The sequence below is a fragment of the Protopterus annectens genome, chromosome 2.part1, assembly GCF_019279795.1.
Source record: "Protopterus annectens isolate FY-2018-M chromosome 2.part1, PAN1.0, whole genome shotgun sequence".
Classification (NCBI taxonomy): domain Eukaryota; kingdom Metazoa; phylum Chordata; order Ceratodontiformes; family Protopteridae; genus Protopterus; species Protopterus annectens.
Genome location: NC_056729.1, coordinates 725,164,207 through 725,185,324, shown reverse-complemented (window position 1 = coordinate 725,185,324; position 21,118 = coordinate 725,164,207).

The following is a 21,118-nucleotide window of genomic DNA, read 5'->3' as shown; positions in this document are numbered from 1 at the left end:
TCATACCTGAGCCATACTTACCCTGTGCCTCCCTGATGTGTGTCAATCATTCCTGATACACTTTCCTGTTTCTAGTTATGTCATCAGCTGTTGTACAGAATACAACAAAAAAAAAGAAGAAGTATAATGAATAAGTGTATGGCCTGGCCAATCCATGCTATTGAATCAGCTTGGGATGGGGCACTATACATACACAACTCAGGGGTGCTGATGGCTAAATTCTTCCTGCCATCAGCTCAGGAGATCCTGCTTGCACCTGTTTATGTCATTATAATTGTGACCATATTGTTTACTAGTGCATGGAATGCCAGTTTCCCTGGCAATAGACTTCATCAAGCTATTCCAAGCATCATCCTTCTACTGAGACCTGGTATAGTCTTCCTACAGAAGCCTATGGTTTTAGCATTTTATGCATAGTGTCACAAAGGTCCTGGACTCCAATTAACACCAACTTTGGGCTCTGAATGGAGTACCATTCTCACCTTCACCTGCTATCTTGTCAAAGATACCTAGATATATGGCAGTGAATTGGAACCCAGTTCTGATCTCACATGTACCAGCCTGTGTGCAGTGATGGACAACCATGCCAGCTGCATTTGTGCAATAGCAAGCACACAAATATCCTGGCAGAGGAAATGGGTATGATTGCTTCAAAGTTCACTTCAGGTGTGAGATATGGCAGTGAGACTTAGCTATATGTGATGCTTAGTGTATTTACACAAGTTTCACTGTGAAATCCTTAAATGCTGTTTGATGATATCTCAGTTACATTTCAAAGGATATATTTTCACCTCTGGTAGTGTTCTCTGTTATGGTGGATGGTAACCATACATATAGTCTTCTGACACACTGATATGGCATGACAGAAAATCTATGATGCTGATAATAGTCAGTGTTGGTAAGAGATAAAATGATATAACCTGGGACATAATAAATTGGTGAGACCTACAAACTACAAACTTTGACTAATACCACATGAGAATTTAACCCATGATTACAAAGAAGGCTGAATGCTAAATGTTGTTTATTAACTATTAATGCCACAGACAAATTAATATTTTGAGCTTGTAAGTTGAGATGTAATAATTTCAGCATGAGTTGAGATCTAATTATGACAAGTCCCTAAGTGTTTGAAGTTCACTTCTTATGTTATTAGAGTTATATGTAAAAGATAGTATTAATTTATGTAAATCCATTTCACATGCATTGATTTGAGTGATCTCAGTAATATATGTTGAGGAAGGGACCAGGCATCTTTCATGTGACATATTGTCCTATACACCTAATAATGATAATTTATCTCAATAAATATTAGTAACATTATACATCTGCAAGTGCACTTTACTTTGACTAAGATCATTGTCTTGCTTAATACAATTCACATAGAATATAGTTCACATGTTTAGTATTCATTACAACAGATGAGTTGGACTTTTCATTTTTGTAATTGTGAGTTGCACTTCATGTTCAGTGTATAATAAAATGTCTGTGACAATTCTTGTTCTTACCCCCTCAGTAAAAATACTTGGAATCTGTATTCAAACCCTGCATTACCTTTCCTGTTATTCCAACTTAATGCATTAACACCTTGAGCCACAGAGAAAGGAAATTGGCTGATGCATTTTCATCAGTCAGCACTCTCCAATGTGCTGACTGAAGTGTGCTAGTCTTGTTTGCGCTACTAATGGAATACTAAAGGAAATTTCTGAGTTTTTGCCTTGTTAAGGGAACTGTCTTTCACTCCCTGTGACAATGCCAAACTTTGTGCAAAGGATGATGGGAGAAAAAAAGCATATCTGTTTTATAACTTCTCAACTCTGTAGTCTTCTACTATGAAAATATGGACATTAATGATGCCTACTTTCAGAAATACATCAAACTTTCTAGATTTGAACCTTTAACCATGGGATTTACCATGAAACACTGAGAATATTAACAGTATGTGTGATGTAATGAGAATTATATCTGAGGCAAAGAAACTGGAGCACATATACTAAAGATGTGACATTGCAACGCTTTACATTTATGTAATAATACACCAATTTTCACAAAGTTGTCCTTTGTCGTTTCACAGTAGATGTTTGGATTAATATGCTCTCTGCATAAGTTAACCTAAGAAATCATGTCACAATAAGAGAAAATGTATAAAACACAAGAGTGTGCTATTCCATTTCTTTTGTGAGCTGGCAGTGGAAGATTGACAACATTTAGCAATACCTGAAGAAAAGGAGACGATAAAATCTAATTTTATGTTATATGTACATGACTGCATGTTAATGTCAGAGGATGTAGCTACAGCAATGGGAACTATAAGGGAAGCATTAAAGAAGTTTAAGGAAGTGACACAACAGCAAAATGATAGCGGAAGTAAGTTTAGGAAAAAGGAATGGAAAAGACGGAACAAGTGAGATAAAAGAGGTGGAGTTCTCCAAGTACCTACGTATCTCTGATGGAAACACAGCGACCAATAAGAGGAAGCTGGAAAAAATGGTAGTGGGTACTCTCCAGAGAAGGAGTTGAAAATACTTACACATTGCTTGGGAGAATTAGTGCAGCAAGGGTGATGATATTACCATTAATCCACCACTTACTCTGAAATAGACAAATAAACCTTGGGGATAAAAGACTACAACAAATATAAAGACATATAGAGGACCAAGTCAATAAAGGTAATAGGAAAAGTCTGAGCCTGGGAAAATGAGAAAAAAAATCAAAAAAGGAAGTGTGGGGGGGCTGGGGACTTCCACATATCCCAACATATGCACTGACATGTATCATCATGGCTGGATAAAAACAGATGAGAAGGAGGTCAGGCAAAGAGAGTAAAGGAGATGGAGACATGGAGAAACTTAGTAAAGGACATGAATGAGGCAGCTCTAAAATATCTGGAGTACATGAAATGAGGTAAAGCTAACCTCCTAAAACTATGTGGAATAGAATTGTGGGGGCAAAATATAGAAGAAAACTGAAGAACTATGGAGAAGTGAAATAACCCAAGAAGAAAATTTGGTATGCAGAGAAAAGGGTGGTTAGAAAAGATTTAAAACAATGGAAGAGTTAATATAGAAACACAGTATACCAGAGGGCCAGTGGTGGAACTATTCGGTACTTATGAAGACCTGGCAAAAAGAATACAGAGAGGGTAAAAAGACAAAAGAGCTGAGAGGAAAGGAAGACAGCAGGAGAGACAGGATGGTACCCTTGAGGAAATAGAAGAGTTTTGAGAAGCAAAAGATTAAACAGGTGTATGAATTGTTAAAGGAAGGAGCAGACATGGTTATAGAAGACAGAATGAAAAAGAATTGGGGAAGTAAGGAAGGATGGAAGAAAGATGAAGGATACTGGCAAAAGACAATATGGGAAGTAAGTTACATGCAGAAAGGGCAAGGTGCTAGAGATCAAAGCCTAAGAATGCTGTATAGATGGCATCCAGCTTCCAAGATATTGGTAAAAGAATGCAGATGGGAGGATAGTAGATGCTAGAGGTGTCGGAAGAAAGAGGCAGGAAAGATTCACACATTCTGGGATTGTGGGTGGTCACAAGAAGTCTGGAAGCAAGCAGAGATGATTTTGGGAGACATATTTCAAAAGGAAGCGGATCATACTTGGAAATTCTGTATATTGGGAATAACTCAAGAGGATAGCATCTAGAAAGAAAGAAAGAGAAATGAAAATTGTCAGACTGATGAGTACTGAAGTCAAAAACATCATCACTCAAAACTGGAAGGGGACATACAAAATACAGGAGCAAGAATTATACAAGAGGTTCCCGGTAGTGTGGAGAATATGACAGAACCTGACTAGAATGAGGAAAAAAGGAGAAAGAAAAATGAAAAAAAGCAATGGAAATAGGTACTAGAATAATACAAGAGTGAAAATCATACCAGAAGGATTAGAGAGTAAACCAAAATGGAAACCAAGTGGTGTGAGAAATAGGGATAGGGTAGGAATTGAAGCAGCCAACCACTGATAATATATGGTGCACCATACATAAGGATTGCATAGGAATGTAATATATTACATGGAGTTAAAGATAAAATGGGCTGCTGTTAGGGATACAAATGAAAACAGGCTAACTGCTTGTGGAGATTATGTACACCATGTATGAGGACTGCACTAAGAGGTAATATGGAAATGTGTTTTGTGAAATAAAGTTTGACTATATTAAAAAACAATATATATATCTATCTATATATCAGTCTATATATCTATAGCTATAGCCATATCTATATCTATATTTATAGCTATATCTATATATATATATATTTACTTCATCCTGCTCACTTTCACTCTTTTATCGTTTCCACAAATTGCAAGTAATGTTTCAAACTTGTATCAGAATGATCATGCTGAACATATACTGGTCAACAGTGAATAATAAAGTTCTAGCACTTTATCACAACTGAGAAAAAATTATTTCTTCTTGTAGCAGGTCAAAAGTATAGTAATTATATGTCTTATAGACAAAATTTCAATCCCTAGAAAATCTTTTGCAAGACCTGTCTATTCTGCCATATTTGTTTTGGCACAGTTTATCTAGTTTTGCTATTACTATTTTTCAAAACACCTTACAATCTCCAATTTTACTTCCTTACCTTATCCATATCAATGAGCTCTCGGTCTGTCCACTACTGTTGTTTTCCCATTCCCGTTGCATTTTTGTTTATCATAAATATTTAGTATTTAGCTAGTCCTGGAGTTGTTTGTTTCTCATACAATAACACAACACACTCTATCTCACTACTTCAAAATGCTTCAAGTACATTGTACAAAAAGAGCTATATTCCTCGGTTTGATGCTTATCGCCTCTAAAGTAACTGTCATCTGCAACACATTTAATTGCTACAAATTTCGTGGCTATATACTTTCTTGCCAAGAAGCAGCATGGACATCCTGCCCCAAATCATGACTCATTCCACCATCAAATTGCCCTTTTTCAGTGGCGTATTCTAGTTTTTTATTTCCACTTGACAAAAGACAACTATACTCTTCTTTAAACTGAAAGTCATGTTGAATATACTGCTTTTAATAAACACTCTAGGAGCTTTAATTAGTTAAATTAAGTGGAAACCCAAGCAGGCAAACAGCTTTGGCATATCCACACAGTGAGACTTTCCCCATGCAAAGCACTTTCTCATTGACCAAGTACAAGTAGCTTCAATGTAGTATCATGCATGTTTTAAGTATTTGCAATAATCTCCAGTCACCTTATTACCTTAAAATGTGACAAGCATATTAACATAATAGTGACATTTGTCACTAATCTTCCTGTTAGAACATAGCATGCAATTTCACTGTAGTAGATAAACTGAATTTGATTATATATTTGTCCAGAATATCATATCCCCCCAAAAAAACAACTTTATAATATATTTTGATGAAAAAATACATTTACATGAGTCCTATCCCCATATAATACTTCCCAATATAAATTTTGAGATTCCAGTAACTGTGCCTGGCTGACATCTTCAAAAACATTGACCATTCTAGAAAATTCTTCTTCTCTTTTTTTTCTTTAATGTTATGGACTAATCTCTCCCCTGCAGTTTATGCATTATCAAAAAAAAAAAAAATCTCCTCTGAAAAAAAACTAAAAAATATTTTATTACTAACCAGATGTACAATTGTAATGTTTTCCATATGTGACTCAGTGTAATCCCCTGAGTGTCTTCTATTATTCTTTCTGACTTGATTAGTCAGTAGCCCTCTGATTATCCTCTGTTGATACTGTTGACCACCATAATTAAGCATGAATCTGTACCTCCCATTCTAGTAATATATTTGTAATTCAGTTATTGACCTCAAAAACATCTTTCTGTATCACCTGTGCTGGGATTTTCTCTTCTTCAGTTTCCTATATGTTATCTGCTGCACTAGATTCCCTGTTTTCCTTTAATGTTTGTAATACGGAAAATATTTCTGTATGTATGAAATGGAAATTCACTGTCATGTTCCAGATTGTTACATAAAAGCCTCACTATTGTTTACAATATGGTCTTAAGGTGCTTTCTTAGAGTAGCATTCAGCAAGACTGTCATAATTGTAGATATGGTATTTTCCTCACTGACTTAAAATGAACATTTTGACTAAAATAATTTTATTTTATATATTACATATGCTGTACACAATGTATTACACTGTATATGTGGAAACAAAGCAGATATTAAAAAAAATCTGAGTGTGGTAGGACTTATTGTTGATTCTATTAAGCTTTCCACCCCAGGCCTGCATTAAAATACACCATGTCCCACCAAAATTTCCTAAATAAATGCTCAGGATGTGTTTATTTTAATATTAATTCAATCACTTTTACAGCTAGAGAAGTCAAACTACCTGATCCATAGTTTTTAGCATCTTCTTTGGTGTTTGAATCATGGAAGTTCAATCACTTCTGTCTGTCTGCAGCCCCAGTAAACTGCTTCATTGCTCTGTACATCATTAGACTTACTGCTAGGTCTGTACAGATTTGTTTCAGAATTATGTGGTGGATTTCATGAGAATCCTGCCATTGAGTACCTTTATTTCTAAAATGAATTCAAAACATGGAAGTGTGTTAAAGGACCGTCATCAATAAGTATTTAAAATACCATTATACAATGAGCCCCTATTAATATTCAAAACGTGCACACTGATTGGTCAGCATGCACGTTGTAAATCAGAGTTATAGTAATGGAAAAAGGTCCGGTCGCCCGGACTTTTTCTATGACTATAACTCTTTTCTTTACAGCAACAGAGAACACAAGATCTCCATTGCTTCACACTGTCTCACTATGTTAAACAAGTTTAACATAGCAAGACAGCTTTAAAAAAAGCATTTTTTAAAGCTGTCTCACTATGTTAAACTCCTTTAACATAGTGAGGCAGTTTGTAAAAAGCAACGGAGATCTTGCTTTCTCCATTGCTTTTTTCAAAACTGTCTCACTATGTTAAATGGGTTTAACATAGCAAGACAGCTTTAGAAAAAGCAACAGAGATTCTCCGTTGCTTTTTTTAAAGCTGTCTCACTATGTTAAACCCATTTAACATAGCGAAAAAGTTTGTAAAAAGCAATGGAGATCTTGCTTTCTCCATTGCTTTTGCCCATAGCTCTGATGTACTGCATAGGCATACGCATGCGCAGTACATCAGAACTGCCGCAGAATACCAGACAGCTGTGGAAGGGCAGCAAGGAGGCATTATACAATGCCATTATTTAAGAAAAGTAATTATTTTTTTCTTAAATAATGGCATTGTATAATAGCAATAACCCACTTCTGGGTGTGGGTAATGTTGGATTTACCCACGGTTGGCTTTGTTTGACCACTCGGGCTTCACCCTCATGACCAAACCACACCAACCATAGATAAATCCAGCATTACCCACACACAGGCATGGGTTATTGTTATAGTAATTATGTAGTGGGCTGTGAATCACTTTGTTGTTAGCATGATTCGCAAATGCACATTTCATCAAGTATAACATTAAAAACTTGACAAAGGCAGAATCAGCAAAACTCATGCAATAGCAGTGTTTTCAAAATGCCTCACTTCAAGAGAAGAGTATGTAACCCTTCACTTGAAATGACTCTTTAATTAAATCCTTAAACATTTACTGCTGTTCTAAATTTCTTCCTGGCTAAGTTCATTGGATATAGGTATATCTTTTCAGGGGTGACCTAGGAGTACTGTCTGGTTAAATGTCATACTAAGAGACACACCAAAGGCAAATGAAGGCAGAAGGAATAAAATCTTTACCATTGACTCTAGAAAGCAGCTTCTTAGCAGCTCAGATAATTAATTCCTAAAAGTACAGAAAACACAATCCACCTATCTGCACATGGAGTAAGTCACTTTGTGGTGCATAATTTTTTTATGTAGAGTCCTCTGCTGGCATCTTTGCTTTTGTATAATAATTCACAGATGCTTTAATAAAGAAATGAGAATAGCATTGTTCTGTTCTTTTCAGAATTTATGAAAACAAAAATATATATCTGAATGAAAATGCTTTCATTTTGTAGATATTCCAAGGCTGTACAGCATCTCTTGCTTCCTTATATTTAAAATTGAATTCACATTTGTTGAAAAAAAAAATGGCAAATATTAAATTGTTTTGCTAATCTGTATATTGTAATGGAAAGAACAACAGATATGTATTTCCTGAGTTGGTGTGAACTTGTTGAGTAACATAACAATTTTAATTTTAGTTTACTTAAATCTGCTTCGTCCTACTACAAAAACTGGAAAATCAAAATGAGTCAAATGCATTACAGGAAATGATGATATAGTAACAGTCGTAGCTCTGGAAAATCAGAATGAGTCAAAGGAGATCCAGAAAATGGTGACATATATTAAGTGTTGTAATATTCTGATCCTGCAAATAGTAGTGCATACAGACCAAAAGATAAGGATTACAGGTTATTGAGATCTAGTGCAAACAGCAATTAAGTTACTGTTGGATCATCCATCTTATCAAAAAATTAGTAGCTGAAGTATATGCTGATGCGTGTTCATATAACTACAATTAATATAGTAGAGGTACCTACAAAAATTATTTATATACCTTTGGTTATAGTGGTAGACATATAATGTGAGCTAAGAATCTGTAGAGGAGTGAGGCTCTTTGAAACATATTTGCCAGGTTTCAAAGATGTGTAGCACATTATAGAGTACTGAGCAATATGGGAAGTGAAAGTATTCAGGTTGTGGGTGACCCTAAGACACAACTAATTTGGTTGTGCACGGGTCACAATAGCACAGTATGCAGCACTTGCTCACTCCATAATACCATGAAAATGAGAACCCCATGCAAATGATGCCCTCAAACGCATGAACCAATTCAGGGATATATAAAAGAGGCATGCTGTACTTAAGTGCATACTTATCTGAGGACTAGGACTCATGGTGTGCATGATGGGAGTGTTACTCAGTGTAGTCGCATTAGTAGCACCACAGCATGCCTTAGCAGCTGCCAAGAACTACCATGAGAACCAGTGCCCCATGAGAACCAGTACCACATGAGAACCCTTGCCCCATGAGAACCAGTCCCCACAATAGTGTTTGCCACAGTCATCTGCATCATCAGAGAACTTACAATGAGCACCTGGTCCAGATGCAATACCTAATTTTTGGTTAAAAGTATTAACATCTCACCATGAAAATTTAGCCATGAGTAAGAACTATTTATATGCACCTGAACAGACACCAGCCTGGCTAACAAAAGGAAAAACAATACTTAAGAGTGAACCTACAAGGTATCCTAAAACCTATAGACCAATAACTTGCCTTCCAACAACATATAAACTATACACTGGAATTGATGCCAACAGAGTTTATAATCTTTTAGAAGAAAACTCAGTCATGGCAATGGAACAAAAGGGTAATAAAAGAAAGTTATATGGAACAAAGGATCATTTGTTGTTAAATAAAGTCATAGTGGAGAACTGCAAAAAGGGGAAGAATCTAAGTATGGCATGGATAGACTACAAAAAAAGCATTTGACAGTATCCCACATTCATGGAAAAACAGTGCTTAAAACTGTATAAGATTCATCCCACACTGATCAATTACATTATAGCAACCATAAAACAGTGGCAAACCACTCTGCAGTTAAGTCATGATAAAGGGCAAATTATTATTCCAGGGATAAAAATTCAAAGGGGGATATTCCAGGGTGACTCTCATTCACTGCTGCTCTTTTGTTTCGCCCTTAACCCATTAAGCTGTCTACTTAACAGATTAGGTCATGGCTACAATTGGGCTCCCAGAAAACAACAAAGTATACAGACTTTTCATCTTCTTTTTGTAGATGATTTAAAACTTTAAAGTTCTTCAGATGAGGAACTGAAAGCACAACTGCAAGTGGTCAAAACTTTTTCCGATTATGTAACAATGTCATTTGGTCTTGAAAAATGTATAAAAACAACCTTTAAAGCAGGCCAGCTGCAACACCAAGAAAACATCATTTTGGGACAAGAATGAAATATAAAAGAACTTGAGTAAGAGGGAGTGTGCAAATATTTGGCAAATGATGAAGGATCAACAATAAAACATGAACAAATGCAAATAAAACTCAATAAGGTATATTTTAGAAGGCTTAAATTAATACCCAAAACAGCACTGACATCTAGGAACAAAGTCTGACATATAAACCAATTTGCTCTTCCTATCCTAACTTACACCTTTGGAGTGACTGACTGTCCCCAAAAGGTGCTGGATAATTTGGACAGGAAAACAGGAAGGATGCTTCATGCTCATCAAATGATTTATAAAAGTCAGAGCATACCAAGACTATATATTCCCCATTCTGAAGGAGGTATGGGCCTTCTCAAAATTGATTACATGTATAGATCTGTGATAGTGGAACTGCATACATATCTGCTAACCTCACAAGACCCAAATGCAGTGAAACTTTTGAAACATGAGGAGAACAAGTCTAAGATGACTTCCATGCTTAGTATAGCAGAACCATTTCAGTGTCAAGTGGGAATGGAAATCCAACCAGAAGTGGATAAAAATAAGGTAGCAACCGAAAGTGCCAAAAAACAGGAAACAATATAAGGTGAAGGATCAGATGAAAAGGCAAGAAATGTGGAAAATGCATTAATATATTTGCAAGTATAGGAAACTCTTGGAACAACCTCATGTTGATCAGAATCGAATGCAGGAATGGTTAAGGAGAGGTGAATTTAAACCAAAAGATGAAAGGTTCATATTGGCAGCTCAAATAGGGGGCTATGTGCATATCAGTTTACAAAGTCCTTTGAGCATGTGGGAGAAACAGACAAATGTAGATTTTGTGAAACAGAATTAAAAACAGTTGCATATCTTGTTGCTGTTTGCAATATACTAATGGCAGAAGGATTGTATAATGAAAGGCAGAATAATGTGGCAAGACTGTTGCACTGGGGATTGTGCAAACATAATATTGAAGTAGCTGAAAAACACTGGAAACATGAGCCACAAAGCATCATAGAAATGATGAAGTCTATATCACATGGGATCATCCATTACCAACAGTTCAAATAATAGATGCAAGAAAACCCGATATAGTTGTCCATAAAAACAAACAAGTATCATTGATTATTGAAATCACTACGCCCAGTGACTACAGTGTCTTACGTACAGAAAGACACAATCATAAAGTACTAGGATTTGCAGGCAAATATGAGGGCAATGAGGAAGAAAGATACCCAGACAGTTCCAGTAGTAGTAGGAGCAACAGGTCTTATAAAACAGAATTTGGATTCATACTTAGATATGTTACTGATACAAGTAACTCCATATGAATTGCAGGATTCATTACTGGGCACATTGCGGGTGCTGCAAAGAGCAATTCTGGCTAACATCAAAGGCTGAAACAATACTAATTTTATGAACTTTAATTATACCTTGACTTAGTAATGGGGTCCATTCCCATCATGGTATTAGAAACCCAAAAGATTTGGAGAAATTAAAAAAAATCACCACTGTAGGTAAGCACACTGCTCATAGAAATAATTTTTATTGTAGCAACAAGTCACAGATCATCAGATTGGGGACTTTATTTGTGTGTACAGAAAGGCTGTAAGGACCTAGTAAAACCATTCCACTGACAACTGAGAGTCAGGGTACAGTGTACACGTTGCATTGTTTTGATGTTACTGCTGGGGATTAAGGGTCTGAGATACTAATGATTTGCTTCCTGAAGTCAAAGGTAAAGTGTTTGAAACCATGCACCTCCATTTGCCTATTCTGTGAATCTGAAAAAAGTTTCTTAACAAACAGGATACTTGGGTTGTTCCTGAAAAGAGACACTTGTGTTCAGTGTGCTTAGATGATTAACACAAACATGCCTGTTTCTGTGGCTATTATAGAATGGATAGCTATGTGATTTACAGAGGGACATATTTTTGTTATCACAGGTGTCAGCCTCATGAATACTAAACAAGATCTGTACTATTATGCAACACCATGTGAAGGAGCATATTGGGTTCTCCAGAGCTGCAGAGGAGAGAACCAGCACTATACTAGCATTTTACTAAATAGCTGATTTGACTGAAGTCCTGGGAGACATACGTTTTCCACATATTTTCCACAAGACCCCAACTACTCCAGAGGGCCTTTGATACATTAACAGGGAAGACTTCTTACTGAACTGAGATGGTCTGCAATACCCAGAAAATTATTCATAATGTCTCCATGCAATGCCCAGGCTATACTCTCTCTCTCTATATATATATATATATATATATATATATATATATATATATATATATATATATATATATATATATATGTATATGTAGATGTGGCACACATCTACCTGAACCAAAGGTTTCCGTAAGGAGATTTTAAAAATGTCCATCAGGTTAGTAGGTACACACACACATGTATTTAGACAGGGCTACTCTTGCAGATAACATGCAGGGAGCAGGTCAATAAATGGGTCTATGTTCACACATCGAAGAAAAACTTCATTGAATGGCTATTCCATGAGCAGTAATCCTCAAAGGTAACTTTAATCAAAGAGTGAAATAATCATAAAAATATCATCAAAAGGTAATAGTTGGCCAACAATAAGGAAGTAAACCATGACATTGGGGAGCTGTGCCCCCCACTTCACCCCTAATAATATATTCCATCTCTGAGATTGCACTACAGTGGGGAAAAGGGCACATTTTTAAAGGTTTTCTCTAGTTTACCTTATTCATTGCAGTACTTCCTTGTTGTTGGCAAACTATCACCTTTTGATGATTTTTTTTCTTATGATGATTTTACTCTTCGATGTAAATGACATATGAAGATACTGGTTGTGGAAGAGCTGTTCGATGAAGTTTTTCTTCAACTTGTGAACATAGACCCACATAAACATGATGTTTGTTCTGTGCTGCATGTGATTCCAGATGCATTCAATAGTCTTGTTTGATGAAACCTATCCACAACCTCAGTCCTTGCTGGCCTATAATACAACTAACACATCTGACATAGAAATGCAAAAGTAGATCAGCCTGCATTGTGCAGTGTGTGTGTGTGTGTGTGTGTATATATATATATATATATATATATATATACACACACACACACACACACACACACACATATATATATATATATATATATATATATATATATATATATACATGGGTTCATGTTAGAACATCGACAACTGACTATATCGACAAGTAGCCCTGCAGCATGAAATAAATGAAACCTCAAAGCATCAAAATCTGAAATAACCGACACCCACTTCATCGAGACGACTTCACCGACAATCCACTTTACCGACAACGCGCTACACCCACATCCCATATTACAGGTAAAGGGTATTAACATGTGTTGAGTGGGGGATGTATTTATAATGTCAGACTAAGTGACATATGTTTATAAATACATCCCCTACCTCACATATGTTAATACCCGTTACCTGTAATACGCGATGTTGGTGTAGCGCGTTGTCGGTGACGTGGATGTCGGTTATTTGAAATTTCGATGCTTTGAGGTTTCGTTTATTTCGTGCTGCAGGGCTACTTGTCGATATAGTCAGTTGTCGACGTTCTAACATGAACCCATATATATATATATATATATATATATATATATATATATATATTTTTTTTTTTTTTTTTTTTTGGGAGGAGAGACACTACAATATAGTGCAACAAGACCTTTGTCATGTGTGCAATGCTACACATCATGGTACTGTGAACAACTGGACTTGCAGATGAACATCATGTCAGGACTTTGCAAGCCAGTCACAGTAACAACAAAAGGGGCTGGAGAAGATTCCAGGACCATGAAGTAGCAGTACTGCAGTTAAGACAGAGGTGGTGCTACACTGGGGCACACAGGGATATGTGCCCTCTCCACGAAACTGCATGGCTCAGTGGGTGCCACTGTCTCTGGAGTCAGAAAAAGGGGAAAACACTTTTTTAAGTAATATAAATTTCTGGTGTCCCATTGTACCACAAACAGCCAGCAGTAACTGTAAGACAACTGGTTTTTGAAGTCTTATGTCATGGGTCATCAACCTGCATTTCACAGGTTGCAGTTGCCCTATAATCTTCTCTTGGGAAAGCCAGAAAAGGAACACAAGGGTCAGAGCAGCAGAGCTCTATGTGCATGTGGAACTGCACATGAACAACAACACAGGCTGTGAACGGTTTAGGTGGAGATAATATGGAATGTGAGGCAGATAGTTCATTTTACTTAAGTTTAAAAAAAGCAACAACAGCAAAATCCAGAAAACTTCAAGTTACACAAGCAAAGCTGAGATTTGCTACTTTATGCATGAACTGCTATGTGGATAAAAATGGAAGAGCTTTCTTTTGTTTTTATTAATGTTGCAAATTATCTAAGTGCAGGAGCCATCATAATGACCTGTAGGCAGATTATTTCTCTTTATGTATGTGCATCTGTTTGTATTATTGCATGCTTCGTAGGTGGGTACATTGCTTATAAAATAATTTTTATTCACAGTAGCAGTAAAGAAGTTAAAATATGCAGTATTGTTACATCGACACTGCATTGCAGAGAAATATAATGAGCACTTTTGCCACTACTTAGTACAACGAGGACCCAAGTTAAAGAAAACAGCATGTCAAAGATTGTGTGTTAGATTTTAGGAGTATTTGGGGAATGACAAATTGCTGCTTCCCCCTGAAGTGGTTGTTGAGCACATGTTGTAGAGCAGGCATGGGCAAACTACGCCCCGGGGGCCACATGCGGCCCGTTAAACGTTTTGATTCGGCCCGCCAAACTTGAAAAAATTTAATAAATTAACCTTGTTAATGTTTTATTTCCCCTACAATTCTGATGTTTCCTCACTAGATGGCGCACTCTAGATATATTGGCTTTGTTCGGCTCTACCTTCATGTGTGAACAGACCTTCAGCGTCATGAACATCAACAAAGCCAGCCACAGATCCAAGTTAACAGACCTACACCTCAGATCCATCCTGAGAATCGCCACAACAAAACTAACTCCAGACTTTGATGCTAAAAAAGGAGACCAACAACACTGCTCCCATTAAAATGTGTGTGTCTCCGTGATACGCACGTTGTTAAAATAAACAGTGCACGCAGATCAAATATAACGCTTCACAGACTGACTTGCTGCAACTGTTTCGTCCTTGCACTGGTCGTTATTGACTTTTGGCACCGGGGAAACAAATTGAATAAAAGGAACAGGACAAGTACATCTGCATCTCCTACCGTTTTTGAAAAAAAAAGACAGTCAGGAGGAGAGTGATGGTGATATCCTGAAGGATAACAGAACTTTCAGTGCTTTAAAATAAAATGGTCATTTAATTGATTTTCAGTGTTTAAAGACTCATTTCGAAGTCAGAGATTTTATTGTAATGCTTTTCTTCATTTTCATTGGAAATTAAAGCACATGTTTTCTCCATATCCCAAGATGTGTATTTTTCCCCCAATGAGGTGATGTTTTCAAAGCATGCCATCTATCTGCTCCTGTTCTGGCCCCTTTGTCAAATGTTAGAACTCAATGTGGCCCACGAATCAAAAAGTTTGCCCACCTCTGTTGTAGAGTAACATGTATGACTGCTCTGAGTAGAGACAGTGTTTTTGTATTAGTCTTCATAGGCTTCCATTATGTTCTTCCTGTGTAGGGAGGAAGTGTGTTAGAAACTGAAGGGGATACAAAGGATGCTAGCATATAAGACAATGACCTTAAGTGAGCCACTCTCAATGTGAAGCCTGCCTGCACTATCCCTGATTAATCTTCGGCTCAGCATCTAGCAGAGGTCATCAGGGTAAAAATAGGGAGAAAAGGGAAATGAATAACAACAATAACAATGATGTACTGAGCCACAGAGGAGAAGATGAGTAGGTTTAGGGACAAGGAATGGTAAAATGTTACTTCAGCTATGTGGGTGCAAGTGAGGTACTCTGCAGCAGAAGGTCTTTTTCTAAAGAAGAATCAAAATGTAGGGGAAAAAAACAATTGTGTGTATCTGGCTGCTAGTGCAGAGGATTTAAGGCTCTTGGTGGTTAACAGGCTGCTTCCTCATGTCTGACATGCCAAGTTTGATTCCTTTCACCTCCGTTTCCATATGGTGTGACTTTGAGCAAGTCATTGCATTAGACATTCATCCCATGTTCCCCCTGAAAAGGGATACGTGTCCAGTGGGCTTTCCTGGTTAAGAAATTATAAAGTAAAATAAAAATGTAAGCAAACTGAAAAAATCAGGAAGTCAGGATAAGTTAGTCTTACAAAACTTACAGTATCACAAGGATGGCTGCAGGAATGCTTATTAAAAAGCCCAGTTAGTTTCTTTCAAATTGCATATTTCTTACTGTTGAATATTAATGAATGTGAAACAAACCAAGAGCAGAAATGGAAGGGTTATAGAATCATTAGCAGGAAGACAACTTAATAAGGCATTCTTATAAACAGCTTTTAACACCAATGGAAGCTCAATAAAATAGAGCACCACAAGAAAAAATAAATAAAATAATAATAATAAAAAAAAAACTTGCGATGGTTTTTAAAACCAGCTGAAAATGTATGTTAAAGCCTTTGGGCACACTGTGGCTTTTCTGTATGCATTAATTTTCCAGAATAATACTTTGTAAAATCATGTCCTTATTAGGCTGTATATATAATAATGTATGATAAGTTGGTAGGGAGCAGTGCAGCGCATACTATATTGAGATGATACTATGATGGTCGAGATTTGTGCACTAATTAATGTCCATTGTAATGAACTGTTTAACAGTAAGCTTAAGACACTGGTGTTTATTGAGCCCCGGTCTATTATTAAAAAAACAAAACTTGAATGGATTTACTTTCATTCTAATGGAAGAAAGCTACAGTTTTTGTACTATGTAGTTTTGTTTTCACAAAACTAGGATTGCTCATCGTTGTAGCATGGAATTGTTAAAATCTAAAACTGGCTAATGTATTGACGTGACCACTTCATGAGTTTCTTATTTATTTGTTTAAATGCACCACAACAAGTTAAGTTACAGAAGCACTGTCCTGCTACTTTTTTTTGTCTTTTTTGTATAAAGCCATTAAGACAGAGCCTGCTATCTGAGTGCATTCTGATAAGATTACACCAGCAAAATAGATTTTACACAGTGATACATAAGGCTAGTGTATGATACATGTTACATGTTAACATTCGGTAGCTATTTAACTAAAGCATTTTATCCCACTTTAGGCTAGTGCGGTGTCAGACTGGATTATTTACAAAATCCATAGTAAACTGTAGAAATAAGGAAATACCCGATGTGTGATAAAGCTGTGTGAAATATAATGGATAACAATAGATCAGTAACTTGAACTTAAAGACACTGTTTTGGGTTTGGGCGATTGCTACATAATCAAAATGATCTCAAGAGCGAACCTTGAGAAGTATTTTTTTTTTAATTATCTAGTAACTACGGAGCCCCCACCTCTGTATGCAAACTCCAGGTCCTTGTTCATTATAGTTATGAGCTATCGAAAATGAATGAGAAAAATCTGTTGTCAAAAATACCAGGGAAAAATCATTTTGAACTACCTGCATTTATAATCACCAGAAGTTAGACTTCTGTCTGGCCGCACTTACAAATTCTGATCTGCACAATTTAACTGTCTGTCCTGTCAAACAACTCAAGTAATTTAATGAGTCCATCACAACAGAAAGCAATAGCCATCTTCAGAAATCATCAGATAAACAGCTGCCAGACTCAAGTCTTTATTTTAAATGGACTCATTCTGTTTCTGTATTTCACTTTTCCTTACTGGGTGATTAATGAGGTTCAGTCATTTTTTGACTGCAAGTTTTAAGTTGGTTGTTAGAGACAGTTGATTGCTGTCTGAAGCAGCTTTGCTTTTCACATTTCCTTTCTTTTTCAAAGCCATGTGGTAGTTTCTGCTTTATTTTGTAGTGAGAACACTTCATTGCATACATAGATGAAAGGTGCTGCTTGCTTTTGTAACATATTGCAGTGTAAACACATCTATACTGTCAAGTTTCGTCTCTAGCAAGGACTGCCATGCATCATAAAGCAGTTATAATATTCTGCAGAGGTGATTAGTCTGATTTTACAGAGACTGAACAATGACAGCACCCAGACTATGGTGCCAATTGGTATATGGGTTCCCTTCTTAATTCCTTCTTCTGAAGGAAGGAAAGAAAGAAAGAAGGAATCCTTCATCTTTACAATCACTATAGTGAAATCTGCAGTTATGTTTTTAACTGATTCTTTCAGTGTGGGAGTGAACTGCTGGTCTTGCAGCGACCCCAGCCCAATCGTGTTCCATATTATGTCAGCTGGTGTCTTTCATTTTACATAATAGATACGGGATGGAGATTTCTCCACATAAAGTTAATGTGTCCTTTACTGTAGAAATCCCCTGTCTATTCTACTTGTAATATAGGAGTTCATTTTATCTATCAGCTTCTTTGCTCATCTGGACAAGACAAAGCCAAAAGTAATTGGGGGAGTAGGAACAAAGGCCCAAGCCAATTATGGGCAATTTTTATTTCAAACATTGCTCTAGTTCACTTAAAATGTAATAGAATAACAGTGGTTGCATTGATATTAATTTTCTAATCAAATAAGTGGTATGATGATTCTGAAAAGCTAATTACAGAACAGCAGGAATAGTGTTAACATATATTTTCAAAATAAATAAGAAATAGTATGAAGAGTTAATAATAGAACAGCCTGGACTTGCATCAACATGCATTTTCTAAACAAATATGAGGTAAGACAATGCATTTCTGTCATGAATGATTGCCAGTAATCCTCTGTAATTTCCCTGAAAATCAAAATATGTTATGAGACAGAAAAATATGAGGTAAAATCAGTAGTATCTGAGAGCTACTCCTATCATAGTGTCAATGAACTGTAGAAATTGTAGGTCTTCTCCCACCAATCTCAGAAGCCTTAGCAGTGTGTGTGTGTGTTTGTGCATGCGGGTGTGCATGTGGGGTGTCAGACTACAATTCCCAGGGTGCATTACATTTACCTAATTTAGGAAGGCTAAATCACCCTATAGGTAATACCAGCTTCATGCCATTTCAACTTTTGGTTGTAGAAATTATGTTTACTGGTGAGAGATTAGGCTAATTTGGTTGGAGAGAGAAAGATAAAGAAGTAAATAAAACAGGCAAGGAGACTGACTAGCAGCAGACTGTATCATCCCAGTGTGCTGCTTATTACCATACTGGAAGTTTATTCTAGAAAACGTATTTTATTAATTGACATCTTTCCTAAACGTTGTATAGTAAAGCATTTTTGTTTGTTTTTATTTTTCAGCTTTGAGTGGAGGGGATACCAGAATGATGTTGTTCTGTTCTCGTCTTTTTTTTTTTTTTTTAATGTGACCAGATGAACCCTACCATCTAGCTACAGTGTCTGCAGTGTGCCTTTGCAAGAAAAGGAACACGAAGCTGACACTGGAGGCAGGTGCAAAATACTGCAGCACTGACAAACAGGGTGGAATCTGGTCCATTACTATGGGCCATGACACAGACAACACAGAATAAAATGATGCATGTGTTATCACAGCCAGGTTATTCTATACATCAGACACCACCATGCCCACAAAGTTTAGAGGTTGTACAGTGCATGTACATAATCATAATGTAAGGCTCCACTATACCAGTCAGAGATCACATGGTATGAAATTGGTAAAGCTGGTATTTTGAGCTAATTCCCAATCAAAAGAGTAGGAAAGTGCTTGCTTTTGTTTGCACTTATAGTAGGTCTAGAGCATTTTGTAATTTATGTGCAGTATTATTCAGTTGACTGTACTTGTGGTTGTAGTTCGGTGACAGAGAATTAAAAAACTACTGTATTCTGGAAGTAGGCATTTTTTGTTGAATTCCTAGCTATTTTTTTATTGGTACTTTTATTGTCCCAAGCAGGATGAACAGTGTTGATGCAGCCTGCTTATCGTTTTAATGTGTGTAACTCCTCCTCTCCTTCACCTTTGCCAAACTGTGGAACTCACTTCAACCTTCTATAAGAAATACATGCAGCACCACCATCTTCAAATAAACACTGAGAAGCCATCTCAACTCTTCCTGGATATGTACCTGCTCTATAACCTATCCTCTTCCTTCTCCTTATATAACTAAACTCCTTTGATTTTGCTGCTGCTGACTGATGATATGTTCTCCATAATTATTATTTTTTCATCCCTTGTTGATACTAGTACAATAATGCTAATTAGTATATCTCTGTTTATACCTCTTTGATTGAATTCATCTGACAACCAAAACAATTCCTGCTTGTATGTATATATTCTGCATTTATTACTGTACTCACTATGTGTAACACTGAATCTACTTTTGTATCAATTAATGTTTAATATTTTCTGTATCTGTGTTCTTGTTGGAGCTTTTATCCCTGGGCCTCCACTGAAAATGGGCTCTTTAAGGCCCAGTGGACTTTCCCGGTAAACAAATTAAATAAAAATAAATAATATAAATAAAATTTAGGGGCTCTAGAAGGCCAGGTACAAAGCATATGGTTTGAGATTACTAAAGTTGTCATTTTGAGCTGATTCCTTCTCTAAAGAATAGGAAAGTAGTTGTTTCCATTTGCATTTAAAGCAGGCTTAGTGAATTTTACATTTTAAGTGCTATATTATTCAGTTTTACCTTACTTTTTTATGGCTTGGTCAAAAACTGGTCTGTTGGAATTTAAATGGGCCAGTCTGTTACTGCAGTGCTAAACTGTTTCCAGTATCTTATTTAATGAGGGCAAATGGTTCACACTGCCTACCTTGACCTGGCCAAGGCATTTGACACAATATCCCACTTGGGCATTGTTGATAAACACAAGAGATTAAGTATACCACCTTATGTCACCCATGCATCTTATGTCACAGATAGGACCCAAGAAGTTAGAACTGGGGAATCTGCCCCTACAAAGAGACCAGTCACTAGTAGAGTCCCTCAGGGATTGGTCCTGGGACTGCTCCTTTTTGGCATTTACTTCTCTGAAATCAAGTCCAGTCTTAATGGCCTTTGGTTGACTAAATTTGCAGATGATTGCAAATTATAAACAGCTATAGAACCCCCCACCTACACAATTGTTCTGCAGGAAGGGCTGACACAGACAAATAACTAGTGTCAGAGCCATGGACTAAAACTAAATGCCAAGAAATGCATAACAGTATCCTTTGGGAAGTCATCCATC